This window comes from Gracilinanus agilis, chromosome 2 (assembly GCF_016433145.1).
Source record: "Gracilinanus agilis isolate LMUSP501 chromosome 2, AgileGrace, whole genome shotgun sequence".
Lineage (NCBI taxonomy): Eukaryota > Metazoa > Chordata > Mammalia > Didelphimorphia > Didelphidae > Gracilinanus > Gracilinanus agilis.
The window spans coordinates 663316343-663340015 of NC_058131.1; the positions used below are offsets into that span (position 1 = coordinate 663316343).

Sequence of the window (23673 nt, forward strand, 5' to 3'; positions counted from 1 at the left end):
AATCATTTACCACAAATTGTTAGGCTATACCTTAATTGATGGACATCTATCTCTTCAATTGCCAATTTTTTTGCTATAAAAAGAGCTATAATAAATATTTTTGTATAAATAGATCCTTTTAATGCCTACCCTTTGACCCAATCATACTACTGCTGGATTTGTACCCCAGATAAATAATAAGGAAAAAGACTTGTACAAAAATATTTATAGCTGTGCTCTCTCTGGTGGCAAAAAATTGGGAAATGAGGGAGTGTCCCTTGATTGGGGAGAGGCTCAATAAACTGTAATACATGTTGGTGATGAAATATTATTATGCTGAAAGGAATAATGAACTGGAAGAATTCCATGTGAACTGAAAAGACCTCCAGGAATTGATGCAGAAAAAGGAGCAGAACGAGGAGAACATTAAACACAGAGTCTGATACATTAGGGCACAATCGAATGTAATCGATTTTTCTACTAGCAGAGATGCAACAAATGACCCAGGACAATCCAGGGGAACTTAGGAAAAAGAACATTGCCCACATCCAGAGAAAGAACTGTGGGAACAGAAGCACAGAACAAAAACATATGATGGATCATGAAGTTCAATAGGGATATGACTAGAGTTTTGATGTGAAAATATGAATAACATGGACATATGTTTTGAACAATGATACATGTATAACCCAGTGGAATTGCTTGTCAATTCCAGGAGTGGAAAGGGAATCGTAAGTCATGTAACCATGGAAAAATATTCTAAATAAAAAATAAAAAGTAATGAATAGATCCTTTTCCATTTATTTGATCTCTTTGGAATACAGATCTAGTAATAATATTACTGAATCAAAGACTATGTACAGTTTTAGAGCCCTGTGGGCATAATTTCCAAATTGGTCTCAAAAATAGTTGCTTCACTATATATATATATATATATTAAGTGAACATAGAATAGTTCACTTCTCAGTTCTATGGGAAAGGAAAGATTTTAAGACCAAGTAAGAAACAGAGAATATTACAAAATGTAAAATGAATAATTTTGATTACATTAAATTAAAAAGGGTTTGTACAAACAAAACCAATGCAACTAAAATTAGAAGGAAACCAATAAATGGGGGGAGGGATCATTATAATAAATACATTAACTTGGAAAGGTCTGTGCTTGGGGGTGGGGGATGGTCTGTGAACTAGGGTGAGGCATCTTTATTTTCACTAACTCTGGTCCTTTCTAGTCTCTGTATTTTATCTTATGCATTTATTCTGAGAAGATCCTAAGGGCTATGAAAGGGCCAGCAGGACACTAGAAAGAGGTAAGGGTTGGACTTGTGATTTCACTGATCTAAGGAACTCCCAGGTGAGAAAATTCCTTCTATTACTATGGCAAGTTAGCACCTCATCTACAATTTATAGTTTTAATCTCTTCTTGGAGCCTTCCTATCACCAGACTTGTTTAGGTCCTTTTGGCAAAAGTTAGCATTTCTTCTAGAAAAAAAATGGTTGTTTTTGTGGCTAGATGGATATTTCACAACTAAAATCTAGTTAACAAGTTAAGTTCAAATTAACACCTACTTTCCCTACAACGTGTGAACTTGACTTCCTAGAGCACCTCTGGAGGGAAAAAGGAGGCGGGGCTCTTGGTTTCTATTGGTTGGGACTTAAAAGGAGGAGTATAAATGTCTGGAAAATAACCGATTTAGGGCATTTCCACTTTTTCCAGTCCTTTGGAGTCTATCTCCCTTCAGCAGTCCCTGTTACCTACCATTTGGAGCTTATCTTCTGATTCTTCAAGGAAGATGTACACCAACTCTCCATCTGAGAATAAGAAGCCCAGGTCTTTCAGTGAGTGAAACACTTTTCTACAAACATTTGTAGAAGTTCCTTTACTTTTTTAAATTTTAACCTTTACCTTGTGTCTTAGAATCAGTACTGTGTATTTGTTCTAAGGCAGAAGAATGGCAAGGGCTAGGCAATGGAAGTTAAATGACTTACCCAGGGTCACACAGCTAGGAAGTGTCTGAAGCCATATTTGAAGCTAGGACTTCCTGTCTCTTGCCCTGGCTCTCAATCCACTGACCCACCCAGGTCTGTTACTTTTCTAAGGAAATGGATGATGTCTTCAGGGTTTCCAGACCATGAAGTAATTTGTACTTTGGTTGACAAGATACTTTGTGGATTGGATTTGGAATATTTTTACTAGTTCAGATTTCTCAGGGCTTCTGCTCTAGTACACAGAGCCATATCCTTGTTCTTGAAAAATGTCAAGGAATAAATTGTGAGTGTATGAAAGAATACATGAATGAGCCAAGTCTTCTGGTAGGTTCATTCCAATCCTAGGCAATTTATTCTGTTAGAATCCATTGAGACTCCTTGTGAACTTGAATCAAACTCTTCTATTTTCTGGTAACATTCTCTTTATTCCAAATTATTCGGGACATCCTATCCATCTGCATAATTTTTTTACCACCCAAGAAGAATGCAAACTCCTAAAAGAAAAAGATAGTAGTATAGAGGGTGGGTTTGGAAGAAGGTACTTTGTATCCTTTGTGTTTTTTTTTTTAACCCTTACCTTCTGTCTTTGCATCAATTCTAAAACAGAAGAGTGGCAAATGGGATTGAATAAATTGTCCAAGGTCACAGAGCTGGGGAGTGACTGAGGCCAAATTTGAACACAGATCCTCCCAATTCTGAGCCTGGCTCTCCATCTCCTGTCTTACCTAGCTGGCCCTTACTGTCTAGCAGCTAGTAGTTGACTATAAACCTATGGTTTAAAGGGCTTAAGTTAATGCTCTTATGCCTAAAGCAAAGCATAAAATTATATATTAATGCTGATCAAAGACTTTACTTATTTCCAGGAAGATGAGTTTGCATTTTGTAGGGAAAGTAGGTATTAATTTGAACTTCACTTTTAACTGGATTTCAGTTGTGATCTGCCCACCCAACTACAGAAAGACCATTTTGTTCTTGAAGAAATGTTGTTGGGGGGGGGGAGGGGAGGCACCTGAGTAGCTCAGTGGTTTGAGAGCTAGGCATAGAGATGGGAGGTCCTAGGTTCAAATCTGTCCTCAGACACTTCCCAGCTGTGTGACCCTGGGCAAATCACTTGAACCCCATTGCCTAGCCCAGTGGCCAGTGGTTCCCAAACTTTTTTGGCCTATGGCCCCCTTTCCAGAAAAAATATTACTTAGCCCCCTGGAAATTAATTTTTTTTTTAAACCTTGTACTTCGGTGTATTGTCTCATAGGTGGAAGATTGGTAAGGGTGGGCAATGGGGGTCAAGTGACTTGCCCAGGGTCACATAGCTGGGAAGTGGCTGAGGCCGAGTTTTGGAAATTAATTTTTAAAAAATTTTAATAGCAATTAATAGGAAAGCTAAATGCACCTGTGGCCATCACCACTTCCCTGGATCACTGCAGCACCCACCAGGGGGCGATAGCACCCTCTTTGGGAATCACTGGTACCACTCTTCTGCCTTGGAACCAATACACAGTATTGACTCCAAGATGGAAGGTAAGGGTTTTAAATTAAAAAAAATTTAAAAATGTTGGCTTTTGCCACAATGACCTAAGGATTATAGATCAATGATTTTCTTTTGCTGGTATCCTTATTTTTTATTATTATCATTATTAAACCCTTACCTTGTATCTTAGAATGGATACTAAGTAAGTAAGGCAGAAGAGTGGAGGGCTAGGCTATTGGGGTTAAGTGACTTGCCCATAGTCACACAGATGGATCCTTTCTGAGGACAAATGTGAACCCAGGACCTCCCAGCTCTATCCACTAACTACCTAGCTGGCCCTAGACCTAGGAAGAGCTGAGAAATTAATGTCTTGCCTCCAAAATGCACTGGGCTGTGTACTAAGAAGTGTCAACCTCTGCTAGCACCTGAGACCTGAGTTCTCACCCTGTGCCTAACAGGTACTTAGCAGTGTGAGCCTGGGCAAGTCACTTTTCCCCTATCTGCTGTGTGCAAAATGAGGACAATAATAGTATCCAGTGTTTTTGTGGGGATGAACTGAATTCATATTGGCAAAGTGCTTGTCAGTTTGTTGAAGAGAAATTCTGGAGTTATTCTTAAATTGCTTAAAGTATCGTGTTATAACTGTGTTTTGCACAACTCTGCACAATGTAGTGGGCATTTAATAAATATAGACTTTAGAAGGTGACTTAAATGTGGAGAACATGGCATCATAGGTCAAAAGATCTACCCTTGGAGTCATAAGACCTGGAGTCAAGTCCTGCCTCTGACATAGGCTGGCTGTGTGAACTTGAGCCAGTCTTTGAATCTACCAGGGAGGGCACTCAAGAAATCAGCCTAGGTCTTGAAGCAGCTCACCCAGTTATTTCAGGGTTTTGCACTAAATATTAGCTCCTACATCAGTCTTTGTCCAGAGTTCTCACTTGAAGTTGTGTCCATTTCAGAGCAGCCCTTTTCTTTGTTTCATTAACACTGTTTAGTTATTAATAATGACCCCAAAGTATAAGAGAGGTGATGCTGGTGGCTCTGGTAAGCTGGAGATTCGTGTTCATAGGGGTTCACTCTATTATGCCCAGTTTTCAGCTTACTCAAAAGGTCCTGGTATTGGTCACATAAAGCTAAGTCCTGCTGTATTGATGACTGATGGTCTCACTATGTCAAAGCCAGGCTTATACATATAAGAGAAGAAGGGACCTGAGAAGCCATTGAGTACCCTCCCCTCAATCTCATCAAGAAGGAACTGAGACAGGATGATAGAGAGCCAGGCCAAGAGAAGGCAGGTCCTGGCTTCAAATGTCAGCCACTTCCTAGCCTGGGCAAGTCACTTAACCCCCATTGCCTAGCCCTGACCACTCTTCTACATGGGAAACAATGCTTAGTATCCAATCTTAAGACAGAAGATAAGGGTTTGGTTTTTTTAAAAGAAGAACCAAGGGGTCAGTAAACTAGGGAACGGTTGTTTTTTTTTTTTTAAATAAACGTCTCTGACAAAGGCCTCGTTTCTCAAATACTAAGAAAGCTGAATGAATTGTCTAAGAATACAAAGCATTCCCCAACTGACAAATGCTCAAAGGAGATCAACAGTCCTTAAAGATAGGGAGGAAACCAAATTTTCTTGGGAGGGAAACCAAGGGAGAGTGGATTAAAGACAAGGCACAGTTGTGTCCACTGCTACAAAGAGGCTGGTTGAAGGCTCAAAGTCATTTATTCAACATGTGATCTAGTAAGAGAAAGAAATGCTCCAGTTTCTATAAATTAACTCTTCAAATCTTTTCCTCCCTTTCTCTTAGATCGTGGCTCTGAGTCATCTACAAGAAGAAAACGAACAGTATTTAGTAAAGCACAGCTCAGTATTTTGATCAACTACTTTCAAAAGAACCGCTACCCTGGTATAGAAGAAAGAGAAGAACTTTCCAAGATGACCGATGTTCCTGAAGGTAGAATACAGGCAAGTTGAGAACTCATGCCTCTGGGTAATATGTATGTATGTATGTGTGTGTGTGTCTTTAAAATTCTGTTTTAGAGAGCATGAAACTATCCTACATTGCCTTTCCTTTCTGTGTAAGTCCTCCTGTCATTTCCCACTGTGGAATGGAGTAATGCTTTAGCTCTCTTTTTTTTTTAATTTAATATTTTATTAAGTAATAAAAAATCACTGACATTTCCCAATATTACCTCCTGTCCCCAACAAATACAATTTCCCAAAGTAACAAAGAACAATCAATCAACCAAACAAATTAATGCATTGATGATGTGTGAGAGCATAAGCTCACCACCTCACGACCAAAAGAAGAGAAGCATACTTTCCCATGAGTCTTCTTAGTTCAATTTTTATCATGGTATCCATCTGAGTTCTGATGTCTTTTGGAGCTTTCTCTGACTTCTCAAGAGTCCTGATGTATTCATCTGAGGACCCAGGTGATCTGACTCCACATGGAATATTCTTTCCCCTACACTGAGATGATTTTTTGCCACAAAAACTGCTCTATTCATATTGATTATGTCATCATTTCTTCTTTTTTTTTAAATCTTTGCCTGCTATCTTAGAATCACTATTAAGTATCAGTATCAAGGTAGAAAAGCCATAAGAACTAGGCAACTGGGGTTCAGTGACCTGCCCTGGGTCACAAAGCTAGGAAGTCTCTGAAACAAGATTTGAACTCATTAGTTTTCAAGAAATAGCTTCACCAGATGTTCTCCAACTCACAGAGTAAGCTCCTTGAACAACCTTCCTTATTCAGTACAGTCAAAAGAGTGATTCTTGGTCCAACTGCCTTTCCCAAGGCTCCTTGGGAAAGTGCTCTTCCCATCATCCTTTTAAGATTCTACTCTGCCTTAAAGAAATCCTGCTCACTCAAAGTCAGCTCCCATACACCTAGACCTAACCCATCAATAATCTTTTATTGCTTACTTAATTAACAAATGTTTATAACATTTCCTATTTCTAAGCCTGACTTCTCTATCCACTGAGCTCACCTAGCTATCTCCTCATTTCCTGTTTTTTATCTCTTTGAGGTAAATGCCTAGTAGTTTTCAAAAGATAGGAAGTTTAGTCAATTTTCAAACATTTTCTAAATTAGAACCAGTTAAAATGGAGTTAACATATATTCATGTTTCTGGCTGTCTTCCTAGAGCTCTTCTAATGGGCAAATAGTAAATGTCTTTCATCTTCGCCCATGTGCTTGTGACTCTTGATTTTCCCCAGACTGTGCCAATGGAAATTCTCCTTGATACCTCTATGCTGGGTTCTCAATGTAAGACAGAATTTGGCATATAATAGATTTCACTTCAGCCCATCTCAAAGGCTTGTACAAACTATCTATCTTTTTGAGACAGCTTGCCTGCCTAAGACTAGGATTTATTCTAGAATTTTAGATCTTTGATTTTAAGGGAAATCTTGACATAGTGTTGGATGTGTCTTAAATATCAAGGGCAACTAGGTGGCCTAGTACATAGAACTCCTGCAATCAGGATGACCTGAGTTCAAATCCGGCCTCAGACTCTAGGTATGTAGGTATGTGATCCTAGCTAGGCAAACCACTTAACCCCATTTGCCTCAGTTTCCTCATCTGTCAAATGAGCTGGAGAAGAAAATGGCAAACCACTCCAATATCTTTGCCAAGAAAATCCCAAATAGGGTCAAGAAGAATCAGGCACAATGGCTGAAACACAACAAATCTTAAATATCATGCCTTTAACAGACTGCATATTTGCTGTGAAGATTTTTTCCCATATCTTTTTTTTTTAAACCCTTACCTTCTGTTTTGGAGTCAATACTGTGTATTGGCCCCAAGGCAGACGAGTGGTAAGGATAGGCAAGGTGGGGGGAGATCAAGGGACTTGCCCAGTGTCACACAGCTGGGAAGTATCTGAGGTCATATTTGAACCTATTTTTTCCCATATCTGCAGTTGCCCTTTCCCTAATTGAAATCATCCTGTTTATGCAAAAAACAGTCCAGTTGGGGCAGTTAGGGTGATTCAATGGACGGAAAATCATGCCTGGGGACTGGAAGTCCTAAGTTCAAATCTGGCTTCAGACACTTCCTTTCTCTGTGACCCTGGGCAAGTCACTTAAACCCCTTTGCCTAGTCCTTACATAGTATTGTTTGCAAACATACTATTAATTCTAAGAAAGATAGAAGAAAAGGTTTAAAAAAATGTTTTTAATTGTTCAGTTGTAAATAATGACAGGATCTCTTTTTAGTGCCCTAGCTTTGAAAGGTACTAGATCTAGATATCTTCTGTATTACCATTTGTCATTTAGGTTTCATATCCTGAGAACTCATTGTGATATATTCTCTACCCTTCTTAGCTTTCAGGAGAGGCATTTTCCCATCTTATTTAGTGAATACAAGCAGGGCTTTTGCAACATTTAACTTTCCAGAGTGGTTTCTTTCTAGGGGAGGGAGATTCTTTTTTCTGGAGAACTTTGAGAGAGAGGTTTAGAAAGGATTTATTTCCAAAGAGTAAGAAAAGTCTGGAAAATGGGGTTTCTTCCAAAGCAGCAGAGTCTAGTATGGTTCCAGCAGGGTGGGGTAAGGATATAACACTTGAGAAATGAGGTGATGGGCTTTGCTTTTAGGTCTCTATCTCCTTAAGGCTTTCTTTTTGTTCTTTAATTAGAAATTCATTTTATTTTTACCAATTACATGTAAGAACAAATTTCTACATAAGTCTTACAAAGATATAGTCCAAATAGTCTCCCTCCCTTTCTTGCCTTCCCTCTCCCCTCCTGGAGCTGGCAAGCAATTCAGTCTGGGTTATACATGTATCATCATGCCAAACACATATCCATATCGTTCATTTTTGTAAGAGAATAATGACATAAAACCAAAAACCCAAATAAACTTACATGAAGAAATGAGTGCTCTGAAAAAGTATGGAGCGCCTCATGAATTTGCCTGTTATCTTTTTGCAGGGACCATGTCAATCTCTGTATCTTTCCAATTTCAGTGTATGTGCTGCCAAAGAGAGCACAAGGCTTTCTTTTCATCAGATTAAGAAAGCAGCCAAAAAGAGAAATGTCTTGCCATGTTTCTTGACATGTTTAGAGCCAAAATAGTGTAAAGAAATGAAAATTGATCCCCTTTTCTGACAATGAAAAATTAAAACTGAATTCAGATTAATAGACTTCTTCTCCCCACTTAGGTCTGGTTCCAAAACAGAAGAGCTAGACAAGGCAAACGGCTAGAATCTCCAACTTCCACCACCTCAGGAAGAGAGATGGAACAGGAGAATTCATCACCAAGCCAAATTCTGAAAAAGGACCTCCCTGAGCATGAGCTAACATTACCCAGTGTATCATCCTCCTGCACAGATTTGGAGCCTAGTCAGGAAGATGGCCAGAGCAGTAGCTGCTCCATGAAGAGGAGGAAGGTAGCTTCACCTCCTGAGGCTGCTTACTCATATGGAGATGACAGTTCCCAAAGCCAGGACTTGGGCTCCTTCTCAACCATGAGACCCTCCACACAACTTCAGCCTTGTGCCCTCCCCAGGCCAGAGTTCCCAGGAAGCTCCAGCCAGTGTGCATCTTCCTTGGCTTTGCAGGGAACACAAGGACCAGAGAACTATGGCCCACACACCTCCTTTTGTGATGTGAAGCCACCAGCACATGGTCAGGAACTAGACGGGACAGAAGGACAGTTGTACTCCAACAATCACCCATTCACCCATTGCCTTTTCAGGGTGCACAACAGCCCCCATGTCGATTACAGCAGCCACAACCCCAGCAGTCTCACCCCCAGCAGCCTACAGCCAGTAGCCCTGCAGCCCTTGATGACCCAACACTCCACCATCCAGGGTCAACAGCTCACCCCATCAAGGCACCAATTACCACAAGAGAATCAAGTCCAGACACAGCCATCCTCATTGGTGAGAGGGGAAGAGCAACCATATGGATTGTTTCCTTCCTTTAACCAGGAATTGAGTTTCTCTGATCTACCCAACAGAACTATCAAGCTTGAGTCTACACAACTTCTTCCTGATGGACATCTGACTGCCTCTCATGGAAATCTGCCAGAGAAACCAAATGCCAAATCCATTGATTCTAGTTATCTAGATGAATTATTGTCTTTATAAATGTACTTCATTGATGAACACTCAGTAAAGTGAGGAATTTGAGTCTCGATTTATGTGATAAATATAAATACCATGGTGTAAAAGGCACTATAATGAAATCTTTTGCCTTACTTTGTCAATGAAAGGTACATGCCATCTGTGAGTGTTTAAACAAATCCAAGGCTAAGCCGAGTGGTGGGTTAGGATTTAGGTTTGTTTGGAGTTTTTTTTTTTTTTTGTTTAGTTTGTGTTCTGGGGGAACAGTATTCATTTCAGAATTAAGCTGGGTCTTGAGTAAAAACAACAGCTAAAAATACTTCAGAGTTTCCCTGACTTCTGTCTTCCTGTCTTCCTCCAAGTTCTTCCCTCTCAGACTTACAGTGAAGATGATTTGAGAGGGCTGATGGTGTAAAAGAGATTTTCACCTGTAAAGAAATATAATGGCAGCTATGTTGGGTCAAGAGTGATAGGCAGTTTACCTGCTTAGAATGCAGAATGAACTGAGCTGGCATGAGCTTGGCGCGAGCCTGGCATGAGCCAGGGCAGTTGAAATTTGCCTATAAAAGGAACAGACCTGACACCATCTGGGTCTCAGTTTGGAGATATTTGGGCAGGGATGGAGAAGGGCTTAGGTACAGCTTACTCTTTACTCACAAACCAACTCTAGACTGATTCAACTGTATCTGTCAACCTCAGTTCTCTGATTTATCATCAACAAGAAGATCTACAAAGAAATCTATCATCAGTAGTCAAGCATTGACTTAGGACTGGGGCAATCAGGCCTAACCAGGCTGTCAGCCAACCAAGATTCTTTTTTTTTTTTTTTTAAATATGACTTTGAATTTTTGTTTTTTAGAAAAATTTACCATGGTTACATGATTCATGTTCTTATTCTCCCTTCCACCCCTCCCAAACTCCGCACCCCCACCCCCAGCAGACTCGCATTTCCACTGGTTTTAACATGTGTCATCAATAAAGACCTATTTCCTTATTATTGATAGTTGCATTGGTGTGGTAGTTTCCAATCTACATCCCCAATCATGTCCGCCTCAACCCATGTGTTCAAGCAGTTGTTTTTCTTTTGTGTTTCCATTCCTGTAGTTCTTCCTCTGAATGTGGATAGCGTTGTTTTTCATAAGTCCCTCAGAATTGTCCTGGGTCATTGCATTGCTGCTAGTACAGAAGTCCATTACTTTCGATTGTACCACAGTGTTTCAGTCTGTGTACAACAATGTTCTCCTGGTTCTGCCCCTTTCACTCTGCATCAATTCCTGAAGGTCATTCCAGTTCACATGGAATTCCTCCAGTTTATTATTCCTTTGAGCACAATAGTATTCCATCACCAGCAGATACCACAATTTGTTTGGCCATTCCCCAATTGAAGGGCATACCCTCATTTTCCAGTTTTTTGCTATAAATATTTTTGTACATGTCTTTTTCCCTATGATCTCTTTGGGGTACAAACTCAGCAGTGGTGTGAATTTAGAATACTTTCCCATGTGCTTATTGATAGTTTTGATTTCTTTATCTGAAAAATTGCCTATTCATGTCCCTTGCCTATTTATCAATTGGGGAATGGCTTGATTTTTTATACAATTGATTTAACTCATATATTTTTAGTAATTAGACCTCTGCCAGAGTTTTTTGTTATGAATATTTTTCCCAGTTTATTCTTTCCCTTCTGATTTTGGTTGCATTGTTTTTGTTTGTACAAAAACTTTTTAATTTAATGTAATCAAAATTATTTATTTTACATTTTGTAATTTTTTTCTAACTCTTGCTTGGTTTTAAAATCTTTCCTTTCCCAGAGAGCTGACAAGTATACTATTCTGTGTTCACCTAATTTACTTATAGTTTCCTTCATTGTATTCAAAGTCATTCACCCATCCTTAATCAATAACAATCAATTGAAGATTCAACAACAAACTATTCAACTTAGATTTACTTAGGAAATCCCAGTTCCCACTTTCCATCTTACCCAGTTCCCCTTTCCCTAAACTCTTCAACAATTAAACCATCTTTCAAGAAGCCACTTGACTGTGAACTCTCAAAGTACTCATGGTTAGCATCAGTTGGTAGAGTCTTATGACAACCAGGAAAGGGGTTTTACTTTCAATATTCCTTCAACCAACAGTTAAGATTAAATCTGCAGTCAGAACAAGTCGATTAATTAATTAGTCTTGATAGATCAAACATCCAGATATCAAGCTAAGTGTATCAAGCTAAGGAATATAGCCACCTTCATCAACTTACTAGGACTTCAGTTAGGACATGGGTCAGCTGTGCTCCCCAATTAGCTGATTCCTTAGTTCAGGCTGTTAACCCTGGGTTACTGTTTTATTATAATGGGTTTAGAGTAAGAAGATTCCACATATTCTCTTATAGTACCAGCTGTATTTGGGTTGACCTTTTGGGATCACTATATATCTAGGTGTCCCATTAGGATCATTCGATACTCTCCAATTAATTCCATATCAACTCCCAAGATTTACTTAACACACCCCCTTACTTGTATTTTTTTAATAGAAAATCAAATACTTTCATGAACTTAGAGAGCAGGGAAAGAAAACAGTTCAAATATTCTCCTAAAACTAATACTGCTGTCTTCGAACTTTTTTCTAACATCTGGTATTTTTTTCTTTTTTTAACTTTATCTTCAGTCTTAGAATCAATACCAAGTGGGTTCCAAAGCAGAAGAGTAGTAAGGACTAGGCAATGGGGATTGAGTGACTTACTCAAGGTCACACAGCTAGGGAGTGTCTCAGGTCAAACTTGAAACTAGGACCTTCCATCTGTGGGCCTGGCTCTCAATCCACTGAGTCACCTAGCTGCTTCTACTTCATATTTTTAAATCAAAATTCTCCACCAAGTTTTAAGTCGATGGAATTCAAGTTCTGAATTTCAGTATAATAGCTTTAGCTTGTATTAACACATGTTCATTTACAATATGGATAAAGCATAATGATACCTAATAAGGCCATATTACAGTACTGGAGTATGCAGTCAACACACTGCAAAATAGAAATACTACAAAATACAAGTACAACCTAATATAGGCAGAGGTTGTAAGTTGTTCTTTTTTTCCTCTAAGCAGTTTGATTTATTGAAAGGAAAGGCCAAAGCAGTCACTCTTTTCTTTACATGGAATTATGGTTTTGATTGTTGTTTTTGCTCTGTATTGAAAAAAAAAGTTTTTATATTATTTTTGGCCAGAAGGATCACTGTAGTTTTGCTTTATTGGTACTCTTGTGGAACTCTTTTACATTTTTGTTATTTTTATTTCAAAACATGATTGAGTTTCAGTTAAAAAAAAAAAGACATCTTGTAGTAAGCACCAAGTTAAGGTTATAAAAGGGTGTCTGGTCACACACAGGTGGGCAGAACTGAGGTTTATCTGAGTGAGCCCAAGCCAGGATTTCATTGCGTCTCATGTTCCTTGTTTTCTCTGTTTCTGATGTGGAAGAAGAACTAATGCTGGTTCTTGCCCAAAGAATTACCGCTCAGACGCCTTCGTCTTAAAACATTAAAGTGTCTATTTTAGGATATTATAGATAGAATGGTCAGGGCAATGGAAAAGCCTGGGGAGAGAGAAAAAAAGCCATAGCAAGGGGGATTTCAGGTTTCTAGTTTTTATGATGGATCTGGGGTATTGCCCCCTCCCCTCCTGGATATTCTCCACCCTTACTCAGATTATTTTTCCCATGGACATTCCAGGGGAAGGAGCAGGGAAGGGGTGCAAAGATCCCCAGTGCCTTGGGGTGATATTCCTGCCTATGTCCTCTTGGTGCTTGAGTCTTTTCTCAACCTTCAAACTCTTATCAAAGGAAATAAAGTCAAACAAAGCTTCACATTAGCTCTGGTGCTGCCTCTGGAGACTTGATCTTGCCATCTCTTTTCAGCTGGGGGTAGTTGGGAAAGCACAGAGTTTCTAATATCTGCTAACTGGCAAAAAAAAGTATAAGATCTAAAAGCACCATTAAAGAAAAAGGATTTTGCAACATTTCTAGGATTTTAAAGCACTGTTTCTCATTCTCCCCATTGCACAAACCTTATCATTTCTTCACATGAACCTGACATGAATTGTTTTATTATTAATTAGATAAAATTTCTTTTTATAGGATTTATATTTTTATAAAATTATTATTTACATATAAATAATATTTATCTACAGGTAATATATATTAAATAAATATACACTTATTCATCTTATAAGTTACAGAGGTCAAAGGTCCTGGATTCTAATCATTCCTTGACCAAAAGGCAATGGTCTCCACCACAACTTCTCAGAGGAGATGGTCACACTCTCCTGAAGGGAGGGTACCAAAAATCTAAGGATTCTTAAGTCCAAACCAACCACCCTGAAATCTCTGGAGATCTCCTGGTAGATGGCAATTGTTATCTAGGTTTCTTATGGACAACACAGAAATACTGAACAAATCAATAATGACTGAGTTCAGGAGTGGCTAGATAGCACAGAGGATAGAGAGCCAGACCTGGAATCTGGGAGGACCTGGATTCAAAACTGCCTTCAAATACGTACTAGCTATAGGACACAGGGCAAGTCACTTAACTTTAATTGTCCAGTCCTTACCTCTCTTCTGTCTTATAATTGATACTGTCAGAAAGTTAAATATAGAAAATATAACACTTTAAATTAATAATATATAATTATAAGTTATAAACAATAATTTAATTATATTAAAATACATAATGAAATGGATGGATCCTAGGACCAAAATTCCTTTTCCCCATTCCCAGGATCCCTTCCAGGACCAAAGTTCCCTTCCTTCCCTCTTTCCCCAGCACCTGCCCAAGTCTGGGACAGAAATGGTTACAATAGCAAAACCTGGCAGGACTCCAAAACTTCCTTGTCAGGCCTAGACAGATGACCTCCCGGCATCACTGACCACCAGGCCTGAGAACTTCCCATCCCTAGAGACTGAGGTCCCCAACCCCCTTTAGGGCACTCCAATGAGCTTCACCCAAGTAACCCAAGTTTGGCCAATAGAGGCAATCCAGATTAGCTCATCCCCGACCACCACCCTATAAGAGACTGAACCCTTAATCCACCCCAGGGGAGACCCCTAGCCATCTACAGGTTTGCAGGCTCCCCCCACCCCTTCCTTTCCCATCCTTTCCCTGCCCATAATAAAACTTTGTTATATTATTCAGCTCTGTCTCATCAGTCTCTGGTAGGATTGTCAGCATTTTTTTATTACGTTTTTATTGTCAGCAATAGTAATAATAGTAGTAAATAGTAATAGCAATAGCAGTAGAAATAGCAACAATAATAGTAACAGCAATAGAAAGCAATAGAAATAATAGGAGTAAATAGTAGCAATAAGTAGCAATATCAGTAGTAAATAGTAGAAATAGCAACGGTGGGGAGGTAGGAAGAGGAGAGCACAAAGAAAGGGAAATAGGAGGGGGACTAAGGGGAGGGGAGAGGTAGAGAATAATACTATACAGTCAAGTTAGCAAAAATTGTCCCCTGTTTCAGGCATCCCTTGCGGGTTTTGGACTGTATCCATTCAGTGTAAAGGATAAAATTATGGTTGGACTGAATATTTAAGAGGGTGGTCTCCAATTATTAGATTTAATCACCAAAAATGTACACACCCTACTTAATCCTTAAGTGGGAGAGGTCTGTGACCCAGGTGTGTACACTTTTGGTAATTAAATCTAAAAATGGGCAGGGAAGAGTTAATCCCATCTTCACAGCAGATAAAGGGGAGGAAGTGGGGCTACTGTACAAGACTATAAATAATGTACTAAATTTAATGTTGGTAATATCTTACCATCTGTCTAATTTATCAATGAAGCTTCATTTTACCTATATATGGACAAGAAAATCATGTTATATATGGTGTTAGCATGTTTTTGCTTATATCTGTGGTTTCAGCCATCCGCTTAAATCTTGCAAAGTATCCCCTCTAATACTGGGGCCCTCAATATTCAGTCCTTTACTAATTTTTCTTTTTCCATTTTTCAAAATTCAGATTATTTTCACATCTATGTTGTTCCTGTTCTCTCTGGACCTATTTCCCAGTACCCTGTTAGAATCCTTGGCTCTAGGTAATTAAGAAATGACTCCTACTTTGGCAGAAGTTTTTTTGTGTTTTATATAATAAAATCCTCACCTTCTGTCTTAAAATCAACACTAAATATGAGTTCCAAGGCAGAAGAGCTGGAAGGGCTAGGCAAGGGAGGTTTAAGTGAATTGCCCAAAGTCACACAGCCAAGAAGTGTCTGAGGCCAGATTAGAACCCAGGTCCTTCCAACCACAGTCCTGGATATCTAAGCTACACCTCCATGCCTCTTCATTTGTTTGGGTTTTTTTCAATTGAGTCACCCTTTTCATTACAAACAATATTTAGTAAAAGAGACCAGAGTCATCCTGAGACTCCTCAGATTCTTTTTTTTGTTTGTTTTTTGACTTCCCCTTTCTGCTCCTCTAGCAGGAGCAGCCCCTGCAGTGGCTGGGGTAGGTCCACCAGCTCCTGCATTACAGACGGGACTTCTAGTGTTCACATGGTTCAGGGCCTTTGCAAAATACTCCAGGCCAGAATGGTTCAAACATTTACACCTGCTGATCTGACCAGGTTGGTCATTTTAATATCTGTGACCCCTCATTGTCACTGAGTACAGTGGTGGTCTAGCCACTAGTCAAGAGACCAAGAACCCACCTATGCAGCTGTTTATTGAGAAAGAGAGAAAAACCTGGACAAAAGTCCCTCCCATCTTTGACCTGCTCCATACCGAGTTGGAACCCCCTCTGCAGCTCCCCAGATTCAGTTAGAACACTCTCTGGGCAGTTCAAGGTTCTAATTGACTTTGCCATTGCACATTCCCTCAGGATGCAGAGAGATCTGGGCCATGGGATAAGGTTTACAGAAAATGGGAGGAAGCACCAACTTATTAACATTTTAAAATAGAAACTTCAGGGACTCATCCTAAAGCACTTTGTAAAGTAGAGATATTGGTTGCTCCTACTAATAAAGACATAAGGGAACTGGGAGACAGCCATTTCAGGATCTGGCCTAGGAGAGACTTCTTTGGAGTGATGCCAGTCACTGGCTGAAGGAAGGGTTCACCTGGATGTGGCCCCAGCTTCCACAGAAGAACAGAGCATCTTACAGGTTTCAGAAAAGAAAGCTCCTTCATTTGTGTTCAAAGGGATGCTCTGGGGAACTTCTTCTCTTGAAACTTAGTTTTAGAGTTGCAGGGTGGGAGGGAGCCTCTGAGGAAAGCAACTTTTGGTTAGTTTTATTTTTTGTTTCTTTGCTGACACCCCAGCCTCATCCTAAAATGAACACTGATCCTCAAAAACAAAAAGCCACCCCAGGAAAACTAAAGCAAGTCCAAATTCTATCCTACCACTCATGTTAAAGCAGCCTCATAGTATACTTGTCCCTTAAAAGCAGGACAAGTGGCCCAATGGACTGAAGACTGGTTCTGGAGTTAGCATGACCAAAGTTGAAGTATGATCAGGTACTAGCTGTGTGACCTTGGATAATTCACTTACCCTCTATTTACCTCAGTTTCTTCATCTGTGAAACCAGGGTAAGAATAGCACCTACCTCCCTAAATCGTTGTGGCAACTGAATGAAATCATTGTAAAGTGCTTAGTATTTGCCTCTTGGAGAGCCTTTTTGGAGCCTTTTTGGATTTGAAGTGCTTAGAGGGCAAATTCAAGGTGTTTTGAACCCCCAGATTACCAGAGGGAGTTGAGGGAGAAAGTACTTGCTTTGGGCAGATGGACAGAGGGGTGGGTCATGCCAAAATGTCCTAGTGACTCAGAAGGGAGGGAATGGAGCAGCTCCTGAAGTGCCCATGGCAGGGGGCACCTCAGTAGCTCAGTGGATTGATAGCCAGGCCTAGAAGGGAGGTCCTAGGTTCAAATCTGGCCTCAGGAACTTCCCAGCTGTGTGACCCTGAGCAAGTCACTTGACCCCCATTGCCTACCCTTACCAATCTTCTGCCTTGGAACCAATACACAGTATTGACTCCAAGATGGAAGGTGAGGGTTTTTAAAAAAAAAAAAAAAAAAAAAAGGTCAAGTGCCCAGGACAAAAAAGCAAAAAAGATTTTATTATGGAAAGTATCACATCAAGGTAGAGGATTCCTATTTCTCAAATTTCTCAAGAATGTTTTTTAACACAGTGAGTCTTCTCTGTCCCATCTCCCAAAAGAATAGACAGATATTATCCGGATCCAGTCGGATACAACCGCGAGACCCGTGAGTCAGCCACCTGAAAGAACCATAGGGGGAGAGAAGGGAGACCAAGGCGCAATAAAGACAAATCAGTCTTAATTGTGACAAGGCTGGTTTATTGTGTGCAGGGAGTGGGTTTATATGCTTCTAGGGCTGGGGTAAGGAATTTTCCGATGGTCTCAGGCCGTTGGTCTCGCCACGCCTATCCCGGATGAAGCTGGATAAGTTTGTATTCCTAACATAAGTTTCGTTTCTTGAGAAACCCTTCACTAAGTTTTGTTTCTATGGTTTTTAGGTTTCATTCCTTGGTCTCTGACAAGATATCCCATGGAAGCAACTATATCTCCCAGAAGGCAGTCAGATATGGGGAGGGGAGCAGATATTCAAGGGGAGCAGTAAGATGTCCCTGGGGACAGCCCACCTATTTGTGGGGACTATCAGATAGTCATGGGAGATATCCCGCTGCCCCTAGGGAATCTGAGGGCCAGCCAGTCAGATGTTCCTGGGTCGACAGGTAGAGGTCCCAATGGGGGAGCTTGGTCTTCTTCATGAGGAGTCAGATCTGGCAGAGGAGTGGGCTCAGTTGCATCAGAGTGTAATAATGACATTTCCATGGAGGTAGCTATCTGGGATAGATTGAGGGATTGTAGTTGTTCTTCCTGGTTAAAAGAGAATAGTTCATGTTGCTGCTTTTCTTCCTCCATGAATGGAGAGGGCTGTACCTGGCCCTGTGGCTCTGGTAGAGGCTGACATAATGGGACCACCTGCTGCCCCTGGGAAGTGGGAGGCTGGGGCACTAAGGGCACCAGAGCTGATGATTGCTGGGATTGTGGCTGCTGGGATTGGCTTGGAGGATCTGGTGCAAATTGGAAAGGCACTGAGTGATGGTTTGAGTACTGTGGATTAAATGTCCTTCCTTGCTCTTGACCATGAAGTAGCATGTTTGCTCTTCCATAAAAAGAGGTGTGTGGAGCATAGTTTCCTGGCTGGGCTGCTCTCTGCAGGGCTAAGGAAGATGCATGCTGGCTGGAGCTTCCTTGGGACATTGGCCCAGGAATGGCACAAATCTGAAGTTCAGTGGGAGATCTCATGGTTGAGGGGGTGCCAAAGTGATGGCTTTGGGAACTGTTATAGCTTATGTAAGCATTCTCAGAGGGTGGAACCACATTCCTCCTTTCTAGAGAGTAGCTGGCTCTTTGGTCAGCTTCCCAACTAGACTCTGGACTAATGTTGAAAGGTGACCCAAGTGCACTGTATGGTGTTAGGCCATGCTCAGAGAGGTCCTCTTCTATGGTTTCTCTAGGAGAAAAACTTTCCTGTCCTGTCTCTGTTCCTGACCTGGTGGGAGCTGGAGATGTTTTATTTTTCTGTTGTCTTGCTCGTCTGTTTTGGAACCAGACCTAAGTGGGCAGAAAAAAAAAAGTATTTATTTCCATTTCCTTGACCTTACATTTGTATTCTCAGCACTTGGCACAATGAGTGGCATAGAGGACGCACTTACATGCTTATGGGCTGAATTCAATGATTATTTCCTAAGTGCCTACTATGTGCCAGACCCTGTTCTGGGTGTCTCCCATATAGCACCTGACTGAACCTGCCACAAACTCTCATTTGGCCTCTGGGATACCTCAGGCAAGCACACATACCTGGGGATACCAAGACAAAACTATTCTGGATCTACTGTGTAAGTACTAAGTGGGAAAGGAGAGCTCTTCAATCTAGTAAACTGTGGTGTTCAAAAAAAAAAAAAATACTGCCTTTCCTTTGCAATGCAGGACACTGGGGAAATGGCAGTACTGGCGGAAGACCGGAAGAGAGAGCAGCCATCTACGAAAGCTGCTAGAATTAATGGATGTTATGTATATCCTCCCTGAGCCTCAGTTTCCTCATATACAGTATTTCTGCAATGATTAAATAAGATAATGGGTTAAAAGTACTCAGGAAAATATCCAGGGGATATTTACACTTCATTTCTTAAACACAGAGAAAAGAATTGCCTTTGACTGTGTCCCTTCCAAGCTATTTTAGTGTTCCCAGTCCTTCACACATTCAGTCTCTTTTGCTGGGCCCCACTGGGTTCTACTTGTACTCTGGAAGGACTTTTATTCTCCAGATTTTTCCCACCTCTCTGGAAATGAAATTTGGCCTCTGCTCTCTACCCACACTTCTTCTATAGTTTAAGAAACAAACTCTAAGTATGAATAAAACTATGGAGATTTGCAAACTTTTATAGAAGACATAAAAGAGAACCAGATCAAGCATGTTCCACAGCTATGGTATTAAAAGAGAGACTGCTTCACTATATCAAACTGAGAATTTTTGGAATAGACAAAATGCAGATTTGAGAGGGGGAAAAAAACTGTTCCCATCAAATGTATAGTCTGATAAGAGTCTAATATTCAAGACACCTAGAACAATGACATGATTTTCCTGGGGGGAAAAAAAACAACAAATGATTCTACTGTTAATCTTGTCAAAGGAGGTGAAAGTGCCCTAAAAGATAGTTACTTTATATAAGTATTTTTACTCTCAAGTGCAATTTATCATTTCTGTCTTAGATTGAGAGCCCAATGTAAAAACTTTCTATTGGCTGACAGCCTGGGAAAATCACGGACCACCAGCACATAGACAAAGGTGAAAAAAGGAAGCCTAATGCTCTCACACACTGTCAGTGTGCTGCTTCATTTTGCTTAATTGTCTATGGTTACCAGAGAAGATTCTATTTCCTATGGGTATAGGAGACAGTATTGAGGAATTAGTAATTTTTTATTGTTAAAAATGACTTTTTTTTCAAGGGAGCTAAAAGTTGCCTCCTTTTCACAATGAGAGACAGCAAGAAGACTTATTGAACGTGCCCCAAACTGATATTGCCTTTTGATTTGGTATATTACAGTCATCCTTTGCTAAATCACAGTTCACTTATGGTGGCTTCACTGTTATTGTTGGCTTTTAAAAGAAATATTTAATTTGGTATCACAGAGTTTTCACTATATCGCAGAAATTTGTGGATGAATACCATACTGTAACAATGGAAATGCGGGACACCTTGTGTAAGTTTGCCAACTGGATCCACTACTTCCCAGATTTTCACCTATCACAGGGGTTTCTTGGAACATAATTCCTATAATAGGTGAGGGATCACTGTATATGAAAAGATGAGGCAATGTAGGATACTTTCATGCTATCTTTAATAGAACTTTAAACATACAAACACACACACACATTATACCTAGACTTACCTGTATTCTGGACTCGTCAATATTTGTCACCCTGGAAAGGCATTCTCTTTCTTCTATTCCAGGAAATCGGTTATTTTCAAAATAGTTTAAAAGAATATCAATTTGCTGTTTTGTAAATTGTGTTCTCTTCCTCCTCCTTCCTTTACCAGGAGCTTGTTCTAAGAGAAAGAAATAAAGAAGTTTTGGGGAGATATAAAAATTCCTTCTCTTACTAAGTCAGATTTAGAATAAATGTGTTTGAGACATCTTTATATTATCCTTTCTGAGGTAATGGACACAACTGTGCCTTCTTCAATCCTCCCTCCCTTGGTTTCCCTACATGGTTTTCTCCCTACCTTTGCCCATTCCTTCCAACTTTTCTTCCTCTTTCTTCACTATGAGTATTCCAGAAAGTCTGTCCCCACAGATTAAATCTGGCTGACTTAAATCAGGAAAATCTACAGTGTCCCTTAAATCTGTTCCCTCTTTTAGATTCCCACTACTTGTGGCCAATCCAGTTTTCAATTACTTTGGCTTTCCTCTTGTAATACCCTCCCTAAACAGATACCCTGCCTCCATACCTGTCCAATGAACTGCTCTGGCCTCAGTTTCTCAGTCTATGAAAAGAAGTGGGAATAGCTGATCTCTAAATTTCTTTCCATTTCTCTATGATGATCTTTAAGTTCTTTAAGCTACTTTTTAAGGCCCTCAACAATTTGGAACCAACCTACTTTTCCAACTTCCTACTACATTCTACAACCAAACACTCTGGCAATAATCTTCCCTTCCTCAATCTTCCCTCCCCCTCTCCTTTAGTTATACCATAGTGAGGTAATATTTTATATCAGTTCTATCATGGGTTCCCTCATTTCTAAATGATGAGGTTGGCCTAGATGACCATAAATGTCTCTACTAGATTCTACTAAGATCCCATTTCAGATTGAGGTTCTGTCCATATGTTAGATCTCCTGCCTCCTTCCTTGCCCTTACTCAAGCTTTCCCCTGAGTAGCAGATGGATTCCTCCTCCATTTCCCAGATTACCTGGATTTTTTCCAAGAACAGCTCAGACACCAAATCTCTTCCCCAAAGCCTCTTTTTACATAGCACCAAACTCTGCCTTCCATACCACTTCCATACCACTGCCTACAGTTCTCTTCCTCTGGACATTCACTTTGCATTTTACTTTTCAGTGTCCTTGAAGCATGATCCAGTGGGAACAACCATGGATCTGAAGTCAGAGAAGCTCAGGTAGTCCAACTTCCTAGCTGGGTGGTTTCACTCCTCCAGGCCTCAGTTCCTTCAGGATGAGTTAAAGGCAGTGCACTCAATGACTTCCCAGATCCCTTTTGCCCTACCAAGATGAGCCTGAATTTGACTGTATGAGACCCCAGGCTCCTTGAGGGTAGGGACTCTGTCTTAGTTTGCAGATCACCTGGCAAAGTATCTTGAACAAAATAGAAACTTGGTACTAACTGAACCTTGGTACTTATTGAACTGAACAGGTAGCTAGTATGCACCTATTACTCTGATTAAATCCTGGGCTCACTCCTCCTCTCTGGCCTCCACTGATTAAATCACAAGGCCAGCTTCAAAACAGCAGTCCCAATGCAATCAAGATTAGAAGGGAAACAACCAAGTGGGGGGGAAATGTTATAACAAATTTATCTGATAATGATCTCATTTCCCAAATATATGAAGATCTAATTCATATTTATAAGACTCCAATAGGCAGTTTACAGATGAAGAAATCAAAACAATCAGTAATCATATGAAAAAAACGTTCTAAATCTCTCTTGATTAAAGAAATGCACATTAAAACAATATTAAGGTATTACCTCAGACCTATCAGATTGGCCACTATGACAGTAAAGAAAAATGATAAATGTTGGAGGGAATGTGGCAAAATTGGGACACTAATGGGAACTGATCCAAACATTCTAGAAGGCAATTTGGAATTATGCCCAAAGGGCTACAAAATAATGCACACCCTTTGATCAGCAAGACCACTACTAGGTCTGCATCTCAAAGGGATGAAAAAAAAGGGAAAGGACCTGTGCGTACAAAAATATTTATAGCTGGTTTGGCAAAGAATTAATTGGAAATTAAAGGGATGGGAAATGGCTGGACAAATTGTGATATATGACAGTGATGGAATACTATTGTGCTATGAGGAATGATGAACAGGAGGATTTCAGAAAGAGCTGGAAAGACCTTCAGAAAGGACTGGAAGGACATGCATTCATGGACTGGTGCAGAGTGAAATAAGCAGAACCAGAAGAACATTATACACAGTAACTGCAATATTGTGGAACAAGGAAATGTAATAGACTTTGCTACTTACAGCAATACAATGATTCAAGAAAATTCTTATTTTCCTGAGGGACTTACTAAGTATGCTATCCACCTCCACAGAAAGAACTGTTGGAGTCAGAATGCAGATGAAAACATGTGATTTATCACTTGTTTATTTGGGTGTATGTTTGGTTTTTTTTAATATTCAGTATTCACTTATAAAAATGTATAATATAGAAATGTATTTTGAATGATGATATATGTATAACCCAAATTGAATTACTTGTCAGCTCTGAGAGGGGAGAGGAAAAAAAGGAGGGAGCTAATATGGATCATATAGCTTCAGAAAACTTATATAGAAATTTGGTATTAAAAATTTTTAAATAGCAACCAACCAAAGGATTTCTTCCAGCGCATGTAGGCTGATTTCCTTATA

The 23673-nt window shown here is 40.0% G+C and overlaps 1 non-coding gene across 1 annotated transcript; it reads right to left on the bottom strand.

Moving 5' to 3' along the window:
- Positions 1-8327: 8327 nt before the first annotated feature.
- LOC123238390 lies at positions 8328-8431 on the bottom strand. The gene has a single exon (XR_006505580.1). It is a non-coding gene; the product is annotated as a U6 spliceosomal RNA (small nuclear RNA).
- Between the last annotated feature and the right edge of the window lie 15242 nt (positions 8432-23673).